We start from the raw sequence: 17,582 nt of genomic DNA, 5'->3' as shown, positions 1-17,582 counted from the left end.
CTAACATTTCTATGATTCTATTATTCTAAGAGGAAAAAAACTTTTTTGAAAGCAGATTAGTAAAACCTTCATCATCTTAAACAAAACTGCTTGATTTGGCAACAGGCTGAAATGATTTTTATATTGAGTACAACTGAGGCAGAGTCAGCATCCCACCCCTTGTTTGCTATTTAATGCTGAGCTATGCAAATCTGTGTCTAGCATTGCAAGCATTTCTAGTAGAGGCAAATTTAAAATAGGATGGCTGAGTGGCAGTTTAGAAGACAACTCATATCTCACCTCTGCTTCCCTGTTGCCTTGCACCTGGATATATGTTTGGTGATATAACAGTTGGATTTAGCTACAGCTAGGCAGGAGATTACTGAGATCAGTGCACACTTGGGGCTGGGACCAGGATAACATCAGGAGTGAGAAGTGGCCATTGTATTATGGCTGCAGTGGGACTCGCAGGTACTTGGTTCTTTATTTTCTTGTGATGTGAACACTCTGAGGTCATTATCGAGTAGAACAGGGGAACTGCTGAGCAGATTTCAGATGCCTCAAGGACTTTGGAAGAAACAGCTTCAGTTGTTGAGAAGAAAATGATGAAATGTTACCTTAATAATTCAATTTAAATTTTCTGGTTTTAAATAAGTTTAAAGGTAATTACTTGATTTTTGATTTTTGATTTTTTTAAGCTAAAATAAAGTAGGCTGAGTACAGAGAGAGATTGGGAAGGTCTGCTTAGAGACCTGAGTTTTCTAGGTCTCAGCCCAGACTCCAACAACTTCATGTTTATTTGGTTTATTTGCAATGTATTTGGTCCTATTTTTCTTCCACATTGATTTTTTTTTTTTTTTTTTTACAATGAATGAAAAATAAAAAAGGTTGATGCTGAAAACTTCTGCTATAGGGACAGCTTTACAACAAGTGAAGCAGTAGAGGCTTCCAAACAAAGTACATATGCTACTGTGGCACCCATTTATAAGAGTGGTGCCTGCAGATTGGAGGAGGTGATCTTTTACCTCTGCTCAGCACTTGTGAGACAAATCTGGAGTGCTGTGTCCCATTCTGAACCCACCAGTACAAGGGGGGTAAAGAAATGAGAGTCCAAGAGAGTAGAACTAATCCAGCAAACCAGAGATAAAATGGCTGGAACCTGACACAGGAGTGTAGAGATGGGACTATTCATCCTGGGGAAAAGAGGGTTCTGGGGAACATTATAAATGTGTAAAAATAACTGATGGAAGGAATGAAGAAGACAGAGATAAACTCTCCTCACAGATGTCCAGTGGCTACAGACTAAAATATATAAATTCTGATTAAACGTAAGAAAAAAAGTTTTCCATAACTGTGGCTGAACAGTTCTCCCAGAAGGCTGAGGGGTCACCATCTCTGGACATTCTCAAAACCCAACCAGACATGATCCTGGGCAAGCTGCTGTAGCTGACCACACCTGAGCAAAAGGCTTGGATTAGATGCTTTGCAGAGATGTTCTCCAACCTCAGCCATTCAGTGAGTCTCCTTCCCACTGTAGGACATGCCCCCAAAAATGTTATTTCTGTTGTGTTCATCTGTGCTGTGTTGAAAATGACTGACTGCTTCAGTTCTTGTGAACATGTCAAAATCTCTTTATAGTCTCAAAGTTTTACAGAAGTGCTATGGTAGTTGTGGTTGTTTGGGGCAATAATGCATGGGGGTTCTGAGATCTTCATGTTAATATATGATATAAGTGTGACAAACATGACTGACTCTTCAGAAGGAGAGCAAACTAAGCTGATTTAAAGTTATGATGAAGCATACTGAATTTATTCTCTATATGAGAAGTGTTGAGCACTTCTACTCTTCCATAGCTCTTCAAGCATGATGTTGCAAATAAATGTGTCAGTGAAAATCCTGAAAAATCTTAAAGTGACAGTTTTCCATTTTTGCTTTGGATTTCTATGTGGCTTGAACAAAATTGCTGAAGAATTGATCTATGCTAAATACAGTGTTTTGTTTTACCTAAAAATATCTAGTCGATTTATAGAAAAGCTGAATTTGTAGGTGTTGATTATTCTTTTCTTTGATAAAAGAGATTAGGAGCATTATTCCAGAGATGAGGATTTTTTCTTTTTTTTTTCTTTTTTCCTTTTTTGTACTTGACAATAATTTTTTTTAATCAGGAAAAGAAAATATCTATTAAAATTTATGAATACTGAGTGGACAGCCTAGGTAGTTCATGTTTGCATAAGTTTATTTGGGCAGTGTTTCCTGAGAGCAACATTTATAGTCATCAGCACTTAGATTCCACTTTCAAGCCAAACTGAGTGTCAGTAATTGGTGTACCATACTGCCATGCAGTAGTTCGTAAAGCAGAGCTGGCTAAAAAGCAGCATTACACTTTCCAGATTTTTTTTAAAGGTTTTTGTTCTGAATCAACCCAAAATGAACAAATAAGAAAAAAAAACTAGAATTTCCTGTGAGCTGGAAGCTTCCCAAATTTTGCAGCTGCTCAGAGAAATGAGCTCTGAGCTGTGATACTGGCAAAAATGCAAAACCTGTCAAACTGCATGCAGTGATTGTAAGATGCACAGTGTTGAGTCCCTTCTCATAATTGCCTCGTGTATTTCTAGAGTTGTACCTTGGCCTTTCTCCTTTTCCATGACTTCACATGCCAGTCAGTTTGTTGGTGGTGTGTTAATGTGGGAACCAGCTGCTCCTTGCACATGGGTCAAGGGATGGACAAGAAACCAGGGCTTTGCTCAACAGCTGGGGCACTGCTTTTCAGGGAAACGTTTATGCTGAAAAGATCCCTGTAGAAGACTTATTATTTGGTTGCCATGTGTCATTTAAAAACATCTCTGATCGTGTAACCCCATGTGGCTCTCCAGTTGTGGTACATCACCTGCTATTGTAATTGCTTTCTCAGCACATAACTTGATACAGCATATCCTTGCAAGATGAGGAAAATGAAATTTAACTAGCTGAAAATACATGTTTAGCTGTGAAGGTGAGGGAGGTCTCCATTTTGAGTTATTCTCATCTGTTGTACTAAACTTTGAAATAAAGGTGGGGATAATTTCTGGGGCTGAGGTATTTCCAGTGTAATAGAGCAATAAATTAATAATTTCAGGTCAAATTTTGTTTCCTTAGAAAAAATATTTATATCTGAACTGCTGAAATTTAAGTAAATTCAAGGAAAGAAGATGCTAATAGTGTCAGTGATACATGTAAGAAGATGTCAATCTGTCCAGAGGAAGAATCAGTGTTGTTTAGAGATTTTGGAACCACAGGGAAAAGACAAGCAGCATCCACAAGACAGCACAATCTCACATATATAATATGTACATATCTTGATTATGCAATTAAAATTAATTATATTATTTTATGGTTTTTAACTGAAGAAGTATTTAGAAAGTCATCTTTAGGAGCACTTTTATCAGGAAAATATACTGGCTAGGGGAACTAAAATTTAGGAACTATGAGCCTCAAAACTAGAACCATGACCTAAAATCCACAGCGAACTTATTAATGTAAAAGAAATGGAGTAGAAGTCAAGCCAGGCTTCATGGGGAAAGAAGGAGGAGAAAAACACATTGAAACACATCAGACGGACAGCCTGAGGTAGCCTGGTGGGGTGATCTGAATGAAAGGAGAGAAAAAATTGAGCTTTATACAAAGGGCAGAGGAAGCACAGAAGGAACTCAGAAAGAGCTTTCAACAGAAAGAACAACAAAAGGCATGAAAGCACTTTCCTTTATTCTGTTAAACCATGGTTTATAGATTTTCCTAAAATTAGTATTGGTTGCAGAGCTGAAAAATACACAGTAGTTACCTGGCAAATTAAACATGTAGGAGTCACAAATTTAATTTTTCTATTGGTCAACTCTTCTATTGTACTCATTTGAACATATGGTGTGTTTAAAATTAAGCCCACTCAAGATGTCCCCCACTCTTTCTGATAGTGGAGGAAACACTAGGAGCGACTATAAGATGGAATCACAATTTATTGAAAAATCACAATAACCACAGCAATGTTAATAAAAGAGAGTAGTTTCCCAGAGAGAACTGCAGGTGTGGTTTTCCCAGACAAAGGCCAAACAGTGACTGGCTTCAGGCGATAGAAAAGCAGGGGCAGTAAGCCAGGGAGGCTCATGGTTTAACTTCCCTCCCCCAGCCCAAACACCATGGAAATACAGGGACAAGGCAAAACTTGGGGGAACCTGACAGGGTTCTGAAACAGGTCGGGGAATCTTTCCTGGGCCTGACTTTACAGGAGTGGGGCTGGAGTGTTTCATGGCTCCACTGCAGCCTGGGCTCCACCTGCAGCTCTGCTGTGGTCAACAGTTTGACCAAGTTTGGGGGCTGCAGGGTCTGACTGGGCTCTGCTCCATGCCCACTCTCTTTTCTTTTTCCTCAGAGCAGTGTCTTGGGCTTGCTGGTGCTGTCTTAGCACCAAAGCTGGAAAGCTGCAGCTCAGTGGAATGGGAAAGGGATTGGCAGAGAGGGCCTAGCTGTGACCCTGAGACCTGCACAGCCTGTCACTTGAGCCCTGAAAGACAGTGCCCCTTCTGCTTCCAACACCACCTTCTTCCTGCTTAAACCATGCCCCTCCCATGATGTAGTATGGAATTCAACAGTACTAGAAACGTCACCCCTTTTTTCTACAACTGTGATAATATCCACCTCTTTTTCTATACTGTCAAGGTCATGCCTGGATTTTATACCTTTCAAGTACATGCACACACACATAGACAAACACATAGTCACACACTCACACACACACACACTCTCACACACTCACACATAGATATATATATATATATATATATATATACGCAGAGACATGCACAAGCACAGGTATTGTTTCAATAGTAACTGTCGATCCACCCAAGGTGTTTGTTGAATTCATTTAGTCCATGGCTGGTGTAACTCCAATGGCAGTGTTATATAGAAATCTATATCACATATGCAATTAAACATTTCTGGCTGTTCTGGACCAGTAATCAAATTTCCTTGAGTTATGCATTGTGTTTCCCTATTGTGTTTCCTCTGTATTACCCATCAAATGCACCCCAGTCCTTGAGTGAAAACAATGCCATGGATGTGTTTGCTCTTGCTTGAGCCAGGACTAATCTAAACTGTCTTCCTAACATTCTTCTAATGTGCACTATGGGGACTTTATCTCCTTCTGTGGGGCGGAGGGGCTCTGGTTGGGCAGGTCCAGCTTGACTGGTAGAGCCTCTAGTGTTAGTTAGTTAGTGTTAACTAACCAGGTGGCCTTCACTAAATGTGGATCCCAATGTCTGAAGATCCCACCACCCATAGATTTCAGTGTGCTTTCTAACAGTCCATTGCATCATTCCACTTTCCCAGTGCCTGGTGAATATGATTGGGAATATATGATGCACCTACTCAGAACTGTGGTCTCTGAAGCAGGTATCTATGAGTCTGTTTTTGAAATGAGACCCATTGCCTGACTATGGGTTTTTTTTAGGTGCTGGATTTGCTTTTCAAGGCCCAGGATGGTGTTAGAGGCAGTGGTGGGATACACAGGGTATGTCTCCAGCTATCCCATACTTACCTCCACCATTGTCAGCATTTAATGCTTGCCTTGGCACATTTGCAGGAGTGTGATGGCCTCCCCATATTTATGTTTCAACCATTGTCCCCCATATGAAAGGGTCTTCATCCAATGTTTGATTGCAACACAAGTTTCACAATTATGAATAATCTGGGAGATAGCATCCATGATCAAATCCATCCCTCGATCATGAGCCCATCTGTCTATTGCATCTTTTCCTTGGTGACCTGAGGCACCATGGCCCCCCTGACCCAGAAATAACTCACCCTTGTGTTGCCAGTCCAGATCTACCTGAGGCACTTTAATCTTGGCAGCTTGATCCACCTGTCTGTTGTTGCAGTGCTCTTCAGGAACCCTTGGGCACTGTACATGTGCATCTACATGATGTAATTCCACAGTCAACTTCTCTATCCAGCCAGGGATGTCTTGCCACAATTCAACAGCCCAGATGGCTTTTCCTCAGTGCTGCCAATTGGCCTTTTCCCGTTAGCCTAGCCAAACCTTCAGAGCATTTGCTACCATGAATGAGTCAGTAGAGTGTTGGCCATTTCTCTCATTCAGTGATGTCTACAGCCAACTGGATAGCTTTCAGCTCTGTGACCTGACTGGATTCACCTTGTGCCCCAATAGCTCCTGAGACTCACCATGTAGGACTGCATACAGCAGTTTTTAATTTTTGATTTTTCCTTATGATATGGCAAAACTGTCAGTGAATAAGGAGTGTTGCTTTTCATTTTCAAGCAACTGATCACATGGTGGGGTCTCCTCAGCACGTGTCACTTAATCTTCATCCTCTTCTGATGGTAATACAAAATCTTCACCTTCAGGTCAATTCATGATGATCTCCAAGGGCCCTGGGTGACTGGGAATTCCTATTTGAACTCACTGTGTCATCAGAAGGATTCATTTTCTCCACATGGCACAATGGCATGGAGTGTATAAGGGACCCCTGGCAGTCAAGGTACCAGGAGAAGTTTTTCTTTCATGCCAATCACTTCTGAAGCAGCTCAAATTCCTTCATAAGGTGGTAAGAACTATTTTCCAGCTGGGATCTAACAAGCCTCAGATCCTTTGTATCCCAAACTCCAGTACCCCAGTGCCTGTCCTCAAGCCTCACTGGGCTCTTTTTGCTAGAGTCTCAAGGACCATTCTCACCTTCTCCAAAGTAGAGCGCATTCCATCACATCATGTTCTGACTGACCCAAGGGCTACTGCATGAGCAATCTCCTGTTTAATTTGTTCAAAAGCTTCTTTTTTTTGGGGATCCCACTTGAAATAATTTCTATTTCATATGGTAGAGAAGGCTTAGAATCTGTCTATTCTCTGGGCTATGAATTTTCCAAAACTCCATAGCCTAGGAAAGCTTGTGTCTCCTTCTTGTGGTTAGTGGAAACACATCCACTGGAACCAGATGAGGTCCATCTGAGCTGTTTTGCTGCTAAAAACTAAATTTTCTGGGCAGATCACTTAACCTGCTTTGCTTTATGACAGAACAGCTTTCAGAAGCATCTAGATTATCTTCTTTCTTTTCTCAAAGCCTTCCTATGCTGTGTTCCCCTATACAATGATGTCATCTGCATAGTAAGTGTTGCAGAGCCTTACCCTTTCCCAGTGCAGTCTGGATCAGTCCATGGGAAATAGTGGGGCTGTATTTCCATCCCTGGGGCAATCAGTTGCAGGTGTACTGTACCCCCCTTCAGGTAGAGACAGAGTGTAACCTTCACTCTGCTGACAGAGGAATGGAGAAGAATGAATTGTCAATGTCATGGTGGCACCACTTTGCTGCCTTGAGCTCTGTTTCATACTGAGGCTTTAGCATGTCCAGCAGGGTGGCACTCAGCAATGGTATTGCTTAATTCAGGCCTCAGTAGTCCAATGTCAATTTCCACTCTCCAATGGATTTAAGCACTGGCCATATCAGATTATTAAAGGCTGAATGAGTCTTGCTGGCCACTCCTATGTCCCTATAACCATGACAAAGTTCAGCTATTAAATATTTCTTAATTCATCTACCTTAAACTTTTCCATTCTGATATCATATTTTTAAAAAATATATGCAATAACTAATCCCATTTCTGATACGCCAGACTGAAACTCTCCCCTTTAAATATTCAGTCTTGTATCTTTAACATCCTTAATGCTTTCCTTATTGTCCATTCACCAGGGTCTTGACAGAAAGTTTTGGATGAAAGCAGTTTGATTGTAGACTGACACAATAATTTTTTTTTTTTTCCCATATCGGATGTGGCCTATGTTTTGCAATCTATTGTTAAAATTCAGAAATGTTATTTCAGAAAAATTTATTAGAGTAAACTCTGAAGATTTTTGTTGTAAGTCTGGGATATACCATGGTGCTCTTAAATAGCACAGAGACAAAATGCATACCCAAAGAAATCTTGTCCTGTTGTTCAGCTATCTGACTTGAACCAATTTCTAATAGGAAATATTTTTCTTCTGCTCTAAAATATTCTATTAGCTTCTGAGTGCTTGCTTCAAAATCCCTATAATTCCCTGGGGGTGTTTCTGAGGTAGAAAAAAAATATCCATTAAGTTAGAATACCTAAAGAATAACAACAAAGCATTTGAGAGGCATCCATAATTTCCAAGACAGTTGTATGCAATTTAAAATTGTCAGATTTGCAGTTCAAATCAGCCCAACAGATACTGGATACCCAGAATAGTCAAGATACACTTTCTAAAATTATTTCTCTATCATACAAAGCTGTCAATCTGTTTGCATAATGAGAAATAAGATTTTGACATTGCCTCATGGAGCTTTATTCTGAAATTCAGAGTGTAAATCCACTTTTTGCAGATTCAAAACATTATAAATATAGGAAGGACCCTAGTTAAAATTGCAATCATTAATTTTATCTCCCTGCCCATTGTGCTTTCTAGCTTTGGTCCTTGATTATTGTTTTGATCTTGGACAAAACATCAGTCTTTGGGTTGAAGATACACTAAAACCTGATAGAGTTGTTTCACTTGCAGTTCCTTTAGACTTCTGTATTGATCATGAAGACATTGGCAATCTTTTATCACTATATTTTCCAATTTTTGCTAATTTATGTTTGTATAACTGCTTTTAATCAGTACTTAAATTCTTTGGTAAATGGAATTAGCTACTAAAACAAATTTAAAATAATCCATATGAAAAACACAAACAAACAAACAAACTCAAACCCAAGGCAAAAAGTCAAGCCCCAAAACAATAACTCTCTGAATAAGAACAATGGGATTTATCCTCAATAATTATTAGGTCTGTACTCAAGGGGTAACCTTCACCTCTAGAACTCCCAATTTCTTCTGTTTTGTAAAGAAGTTACTAAAAGTAGGGAGGTTTTTGATGCTTATTATATTTTCAAAAATATCAACAAGATCCAGTTAATTTTTAAATAAGAAGAATCAAACATCTGGAGACTATTTCTTTGCTCAGATTCCAATACGTGTTGTTCTTGCCAGCACTTACCCCAAATGGCTTTCCTCAGACTATTATTCAAATCCACATGTGTTCATATCCAGCACATTTATCAATGTATGTCTTTTGTTCTCATGTCATTATTTTTACAAACAGGAACAGTTTCAGCAGATAGCATTCAGCATTTCAAAGCTAACAATGATTTCCATAAGCTTTCCCTTCTGGTTTTAGCCTCAGTGACAGACAGACAGTACTCTCATCAGTTTCAATATGTATAAAACCCAGCTTCAAGCATCAAAGAAAGAAAATACACTTACATATGCAGGTTGCTTTTTATGAGGAAAATATCAACAAGCATATATGATAAATGGCCATATATCTAGCAGAACAAGAGGGATAATGTCAAAATAAATAACTGCAGTCTTTTAGTTTAAGAGATACAGTCAAACTTAAGGTAATTGCAGTCAGCTGAGAGACAAATTACAACCATTTCCTGAAAACACACAGTTTTTTGCACAGATAAACTGTAGGAAGAAGAAATGCAGAGTTTTCTTTCTGAAAACAGTCTTCAGGAACAGTTGTAATATAAACTCTTTATCAATTTTTGTTAGGAACAAATTATTAAGGCGGAGCATGGCTAGAAGCACATTAAAAGAACAGGGATGTTTCATGAAGTTCAATTGGTAAACAGCTGTTAATCAGCTGCCCCTGCAGGAACAATCCAAGCCTATCTCTCAATTCACTCTTGTCTTCTAGCAAGATATTTTTCTGAACAGTCTTGAACCTTTCCTAAATCAGGTTCCATCCACACTGTTGTAGAAACATATAATAATAATAGTAATAATAATAATAATAATAATAATAATGATAATGATAATAATAATAATAATATAACCATCATCATCACCACCATCCACTCTACACCAGCAACAATAATAACCCTGAACTAACCCCTCTACCACAAAAAAATTATTGATAGTTTAGGTCTCTATCTGACACCTTATCCTTTTTATTTTGTTCAACAGTGCGTGCATGGTAACACAATCTGGAAGACCCTCACAGTAGTCATGCACTCAAGAAGACGATCATAATCCTGATATGGTCTGTCTAAATTGAACTTGGTCCAATGTTGTACAATAAGAAATTGTTGTTTCTCTGGCCTTAACACTACCTAGTGAAGACTATCAGTCAAGGAGGAAGGAATAGCCCAAATTAGACTGAGTTCTAAAACACTGGAGAACAAAAGTAACAGAAGCTTGAATTTCAAACAATTCTAATTAGCAAAAAAAAATGTTCTTTTCTCATTAAATTTGAAACCAATTGCTCTTGATGTAATATCCTTGAATCTTCTTTCTGTACGGGTATAAATATGTGGTGTGAACAACACCATATACAACAGAACTGTTTATTAATCGTAGCTTACAATCAGGGGAGAAGTTGGAGAAAGCACTGCCTTTGAGAGGCAGCTAAACAAAACAAATGCATTTTCCTACTAATTTTCTTTTGAGACTCTCCAGTACTACAGTGACATCTCTGTAAGACTCAGAAGATTTCTTGGTCTTCCTGTTTACTTCTCTCCAGAAGGGTATCTGAAAGTAGCTTCAGTCCTTGTTCTTGCAAGAGGTGAACTGTTTCCTTCACAAGTGATGGGAGTCATCTAAAAATGTCATTGCTATAACATGAATTTGATCTGTAAGGGTCCTTCCTGCAGAAAACAATTTATGCTTTTGACTAGGAAGGAGAACAAAGGATTAAAATGGTCTAAAGGCAAACTCAGTGATTCAGAAATCAAAGAGAATGCTGTGACTGGAGATGGGTACATTTTGGAACGCACCTGTCAGTACATACAGGTGTGTGAGGATTCACAAATATTTAAACATACTCGTTTCCTTTGCATATCCAGGAATTACAAATGACCTTGTGTCAGTGAAAGAGAATTTAATAATTTCTGCTCTCAATGACCTATTCTTTATCCTGTATGTGCCACATATATGATTCTATTGTTTCATAGTATTCAGCATGGGAGGAAAATGAATTCTTTATTATTAGTTATTATGCTCAGTCTTTTCTGCTCAAATCACGGAAATTATCCACAGTATTTATTTAATCATTGCAGGTTTATTTTGACCCTCACTCTTAATTTGATAGTGGTATACATGCTTTTACAATAAAAATGTGGACACAATGAGACACAGAACACAGAAGAGATGCAGGCAAAGGAAAACAATAGGGGAAAATTAAGAAACCATGCCAAGATTCTTCAAATTATAGCACACAGAGTTAAGAAATGCCTTGAGACGTTCTCAACAAATAGCAATCATATTTCATTTTATTTCACGTCAGCGAGGGAGACCAAGCCTGAAAGTTGAACACACACATTTTGTCAGACAAACACATCTGATATCTTGACTAAGAACATAAACAAATTTTTCACCGTTTAGCAGTTGCTGCTAGACATACAGTAGACACAATCTCTACGGTTTACAGATTGTTTTTTACATGAATTGTTTTTAAACATAATTTTTTATTCCTCTCAACTTTTTTCCTTTCGAACATTCTATTTGGATTCCTAGGAACCTAGAACAGGTTGTATCATTTTATATTTCTGCAGTAGGTGTTAAAGACTTTGCAACAATCTCTTTTGTTATTATCACATTGCATAAAGCCCTGAAAAAAATTAGCATCTGCCTATTAATTCTGTAGAGTCAATGGCAAACTAAACATCTGAAAATATATCACCTGAACTGAAAGAAAATCAGTATATGAGCTGTGATGAGCCGTGATCAAGAGGAATTAAGGCAGTCTGTGACTCACCCCCATCACAGAAAAAGTTAGGAGATAAAATCTTCCTTATGATTCTTATGGTAATACAAAAAAATGTGTTCAAATTTACACACACATTTTCTATTTTCTAAAATAAAAAGCCCCACAGAAATCCTCCAAAGCCAAGAAAATAAAATACAGTGCAATAAGCTATGAAATGGCTTTTGCAGATGAAAGAAAATTATGCTAAAAATGATATTTAGAGATCCAGACTTTAATTTATAATTTTCCATCCAAACACAGGGTTTGGACAGATGTGTTGGGGCAGCATTAAGTTTGGCATTTGAAAAAGATAAGTATCTTGTTTATAGTAGTAAGAAAGAAGCAATTAACAGATAAGAAAATTCTGCTAGTGTGGAAAGGATGGGATGTCCTAAAATGGTCCTTATAACAACTAAATTATTATTTACCGGGTGAAGTCATAAATGATCATGTCTCTTAGCCATGTTGTTTCCTATATAACAAAAAGAAAACTAAGACCAAAACAAAAAACCTGAATTATTACGTTGAAGATAACATCTTATGTGAGAAAAAGGTTAATGATATGCATGGGGAGGTTGAATAAGCAGTTATCAGCAGTTGGTCATGGATAAAACCTGTATAGCATGAAATGTTTATCTTAAGCCAGAGGAAGACATGACTATAATATAAAAATATGGGGATTTTTGTTTCCTTTTAAGTGATCTGGTTAGACATTTGTGGAAAGTCTGCAAGAGTATGTGTTTTAAGCTAACTTTTAGTCAGTATTCTAAAGCTTAATATACAAAGCTGTTCATAGATTTTTCTACTTAAATGCTCTTTTGCTTAAAGGTGCAGGCTTTCTTCTTATTTTTAAGGCAAATAAAAAACACCTGGAACAGTGATATAAAATATGAGAATTTTGGATAGTGTTCACAAGCAAGTACTGAACATCTCTCCCCTATTTCTATTAAATATTTCCCTCAACCTATTTGATTTTCAGAGTTTTTTTTTTCTTTTAACACTGGAAAAATGGCAAGGTCCTGTGGAATTTTTGTTAGAGTTAATTTCTTTAGTCTTCTCTTTGAGTGGAACTTTCTAAACATAATTTAGTAGATTATGATTTTTAATTTCAAAGGCAAGCATAGGGAACTTCTGCATAAATAAAATTGAACTAAGAATTTTCTGATTTTCATATGAGGATGTCTGAAAGTCTCTGTAGCCTTTACAAGAGCTATATTTAATTCAGGCACTGAGTGCTTATTTAAATGTTTAAAAAGAGGTTATAAATAAGTTTAAGTAGTTTAGTGATGCACATTTTTCTTAGAAAATATATTTTTAAAGTGTTTTATTGACTTCAGTAAGTGTGAAATGATTGAAGCTATAATGAACAGTTTATGCTTGAGTGTACAAGGACCCTAGATATTTATAAATGACAGGTCTACAGAATACCTATGAATGAAAATGACCCCAGGTAACTGAACACTGCTTTTGCAGCAGGTATATACACAGCCAAATAATGAAATGAAACCCACAGAGGACTCTCAAGATATTTGACATGAAGTAATTTATGATTACTGTTGGAGTAAAGAAAGTGACATTCAGGTTTCCTTCAGATCTGTTACAGGCTGCAACAAAACTTGTATCTAGAGCAAGGCAATAGAATTCTATCTTCAATGTATAACATCTAATATGTACATGGTGTGTAAAGTTAGTTATGTACAGTAGTGAGGGTATTAGGCTGTTTACTAGGTTCAAAAGTTTAGCTGACACAGAGCATGGTACCATATAACACAAACCTTTTTTTCTACTATAAATATTCAGAGAAACTGTTAAGTAGTCATGACTCATTCATGTGACCTGACATCAGATGGATTGTTTTTCTGAGACTGTATTATATATGTCTGCTCAACCCGTCAGCCTGCTAGGCAGAATCACTACTATGAGAATGATTACATTTTCTTTTTAATAACTCAGCATTGTAACATTGTCCAAAGGCAGAAAAAATTCTCTCCTCTCCCCCCAAAAATAACTCTGAACAGAATATAGAAACTAAAAAGCCTTCCCTTTAGGGTTCACCTATCTAGATTTATCTACTCTTTTCCCATTATGAGAATTCTTTCATACTTTCTCTTTTACAGACTGAACACGGTGCTGATTTCACTGTCACTGAACTCCTCACTGTGACTGTGCAGCAGCAGAGATGGCAGGCACTGATCTCAGCTAAATGGAGACTCATGCCCAGATTCAGACTAAACAGCTCAGGTCAGTATGCTGGCAGAAAACCTACAAGTGGAAAGTCTTTGATCCCACAGGGAACTGCAGGGAATTCCCTGAGAATCAAATAGTTGTATACAGCTGGATCGAGGAACAACCATAATGAGACAATTCAGCCACTGGGTGTTCTACACTTACACACTTATTTTTCTTGTTGTGTTTTGGGTTTTTTTGTTTTGTTTTCTGTTTTGGTTTTTTTTCCTTTTGTTTTTTTCCTTAAAATTTTTTTTTTCTTTTTCTGTTTTCATTTAACTTCTCTAATCACAAGCTCTGCAATGCTTCAAGTGTTGGGGCTGCCAAAATCTCAGATTTTTTTCTAAATGTGATATAAGTGCATGATGCAAAATGTGCTATGCATAGAAACATATGGCCTTTCTAATATAAAAGCTGTTGCTGCTCCTTTCAGCATCTTGCAGGAACCTCTGTTTGCTTACTGCTCCAGAGCCCAGCTGCTCACAGACTGGTCAATGGCAAAACATTCTGGGGTCCTTCTAATCTCTTTCAGGGACCCCAAAGTATTCAGTCACCACATCACATCTGTGTTGGCCTCATCACTCAGGTTTCTTTGTTTAGGTAGCATGCCAAGTAGAAAATGAAGCAAAATCAGGTGAAACCAACCCAACCCCCTTCCTGCTGACCAGGCAGCCACCCATTACAGAGTAGGCAGAGAGGAATTTAAGCCATCTAGTGCTCTCCATATATTAGACAAGGTTATTTTTTGTCGTGCTTATTTATTATTAATCTTCCACCTGGCATTTATAGGACATTTATGTTCTCTAAGTGGTTGCACTTGCTAATCAGCTATTACAGCTGCCAGGATGCAGCAAGAGCAGGCAGCTTGTGCCAGGGTAGGTGATGGGGTGTCAGGCAGTGGCAGCAGTGCAGGGGACACATGGGATGGACACAGGGAAGGAGGTCTGCAATCATCATTTAGTTCAGCCAAGAGTCCAGAACATCAGGTAGATTCATGGTAATGAGGCAAGTCTGACATCAAGCTAAAAAGTCACAAAGTCACCTGCAAGCTAGGCTCTGGGTCAGAATCAAAGAGTCACATGACTGGGATGCCAGAGGGCTAGCAAGGGGGAGAGCCTGAGGTCAGAAGCCTCTCCCAGGTGCAGTGGGGTAAGCCACTACTGGGATACTCACAGCCAGAGAGAAGCATCATCAGTTTTCCCTGCATCCAAGAAGCTGAACCCTGGGGGCTGTAGGGAAGACACTCAGGACCCTGAAAACATCGAATGCTTTCAGGAACTGGATATAAGAGAGCATCAAAGCAGATCAGATATAAGTAGGTCAACCATGCTTGGCTCTTTTTTCCTAGTTGTACGTGTCCCTTGTATTTGGCAGGCCACTGAGCTGTGGCCTCCCTCTTTTCTTTTTACTCTACTAACAGCTAAACCTAAACTTGTTCACAGGCTCACAGCAGGGTTCTTTACACATACTGCTGTCATTGCTGATAAGTCACTTACGACTCACATCCACATGTAAAAGTGTTGTTTTCTTCCTTCATGATAAAATGTAAGTCAGTGTTTCTTTAGAAAACAGGAATGGCAGGTAAGTGAAAGGAATGGGTTTATGCATGTGCACACACGTTTGAGATTCTGTGGGCATGTGCATATCTGTTTCCAATTACTTTAAACTCCCCAGGAAATTCTTATATCTGAGGAACTGAACTTTGATAAGAGTTTAAGCTGTGCTGGTACCACCAAGTTATTGTGCTGACATCACAATCTTTATCCTATGCACAACTTTTACAAATTATAATTAATGGTAGCACTTATTCTTCCTTTTGAAGTTATTTGAGATACGTGTTTAGGTTTTTCTGAAGAACTCTCAATTTTTTTTTTTCTTTTCTATTTTTGGAAGGAAACAAAGAACTATCCTATACTGGATTTCTGTAAAGATTTCTCCATAGTCAGTGGGATCTTTACCTCCATGGGGTCACCCATAGCCTATTGCAATGCAAGGAGGCAGCAAGGGCAATGTTTGATGATGTGAGCTCATGGTAAAAGAGGCATGCATAACTGGGGACTGAAGATTTGCATGTTCCCTCTTCAACTTCTGATTACATTCCCATATTTAATTTCTTATCAAGGCTGGACACAAACCCCATGATGGAAGAAGAAAGAAAACTGAGTATAGACAGGACATATTTCTGCATCCACAGATTTGAACAAAACATCATGGAGTGACAGTTCACAAGAAACTGACATATATTTTGTTTTTACTTTCCCTTAGCTACCAGAATTAAGAGTTGTACTACTTTCCTTTGTTTATACCTTGCTCCTTCTTCATTCATATTGTATTGTGAAATTTAAATGAAAAAAATACTGTCAAAGACACTCAAAGACACTTCATGCTTATTTATAACTCAAGTAAAGGTCATAAGCTCTGGACTTTGATTCGAGCTTTTCTTTTCTCTTTTTTTTTTTTTTTTTTTTTTTTTTTTTTACCAGGTTATGTTTGGATACTTAAAAGAATGAGTGGAATCTTTGTATAAATATTGTCATAAAGTAGATGAGGGGAGGCACAGATAAATATTGTGTATCATAATTAGATTCAAAGTTTACAACATAGCCAAATAAATGAGAAAAATATCACAGAGGAAAACCTGAGAAAAATAAACTATTCTATGAGAAGATAGAATCAAATTATCAGTGGAAATTGGAAGCATCTCTTTAGACAGGGATGGGATTGGAGAACAAAGGAGAAATTTCAAGTAAGTGGATTAGAAAAGATTCTAAGGCCTAGAACTCTAATAAAATTTGTGGACTGATAAAAGTTGACATAAAACAGAAAAAATAAGAATGATTTTTGAGGGTGTCTCATGCAAGATGAGCATCTAAAACAAATGTTGGGGAGAAGGTGAGAAAAGAAAGGGTGAATCTGAAGACTAAATCTCTCTTTACATCTGTGTGCAGTAAAGACAGAAACTGGAGCTCAGGAAAAAATTGTATCTTCATCAGTGTTGAGGACCTTGCTGAGGACTTAGCAATGGTTGTTATTTACAGCCTTTGCTCTGCCAAGGGTTCTCCCAATACGTAATTATCTTAAAATGGCCAATTTGAACAACATGTGATGCTATTTTATAGGACCCAAGGCATTGAGATAGAGTGAACTAAATTATTATGAATCAGAAATTCTGCTATGGTTTTTTGCACTTAACATCTTATCTTCTCTTAACAATTACAGAACATTCAATTTTAAAAATACTATATTTCTCTACCATTATGCTAATTATCCTTTTTTTTTTTTTCTTGAACTACCTAGGATAACATACTTGGCTTATATTTGATCCTTGTGTAATCTTGTGAGGTGAAATGCTTAAGGATAAATAAATCTATAACCATACATTAATCTGACCTTTTTAAAGAGTGAGATCTACTACATATTTAGCCTCTGGGCTAAAATAAGGGCAGCTTCTGACCGACCATAGATATCCTGAAACATTACAAACACAATTTAAAAAGGAACTGCAATCTAATTGACATGCTCTATAATTGAAGTGCAGTTATGTATCAGTGGATAAATGAAGCTTAAAAAATAATCAAGCAAACAATA

This window comes from Erithacus rubecula, assembly GCF_903797595.1.
Source record: "Erithacus rubecula genome assembly, chromosome: 2".
NCBI classification, from domain to species: domain Eukaryota; kingdom Metazoa; phylum Chordata; class Aves; order Passeriformes; family Muscicapidae; genus Erithacus; species Erithacus rubecula.
Note: the sequence above shows the minus strand (reverse complement) of the source record.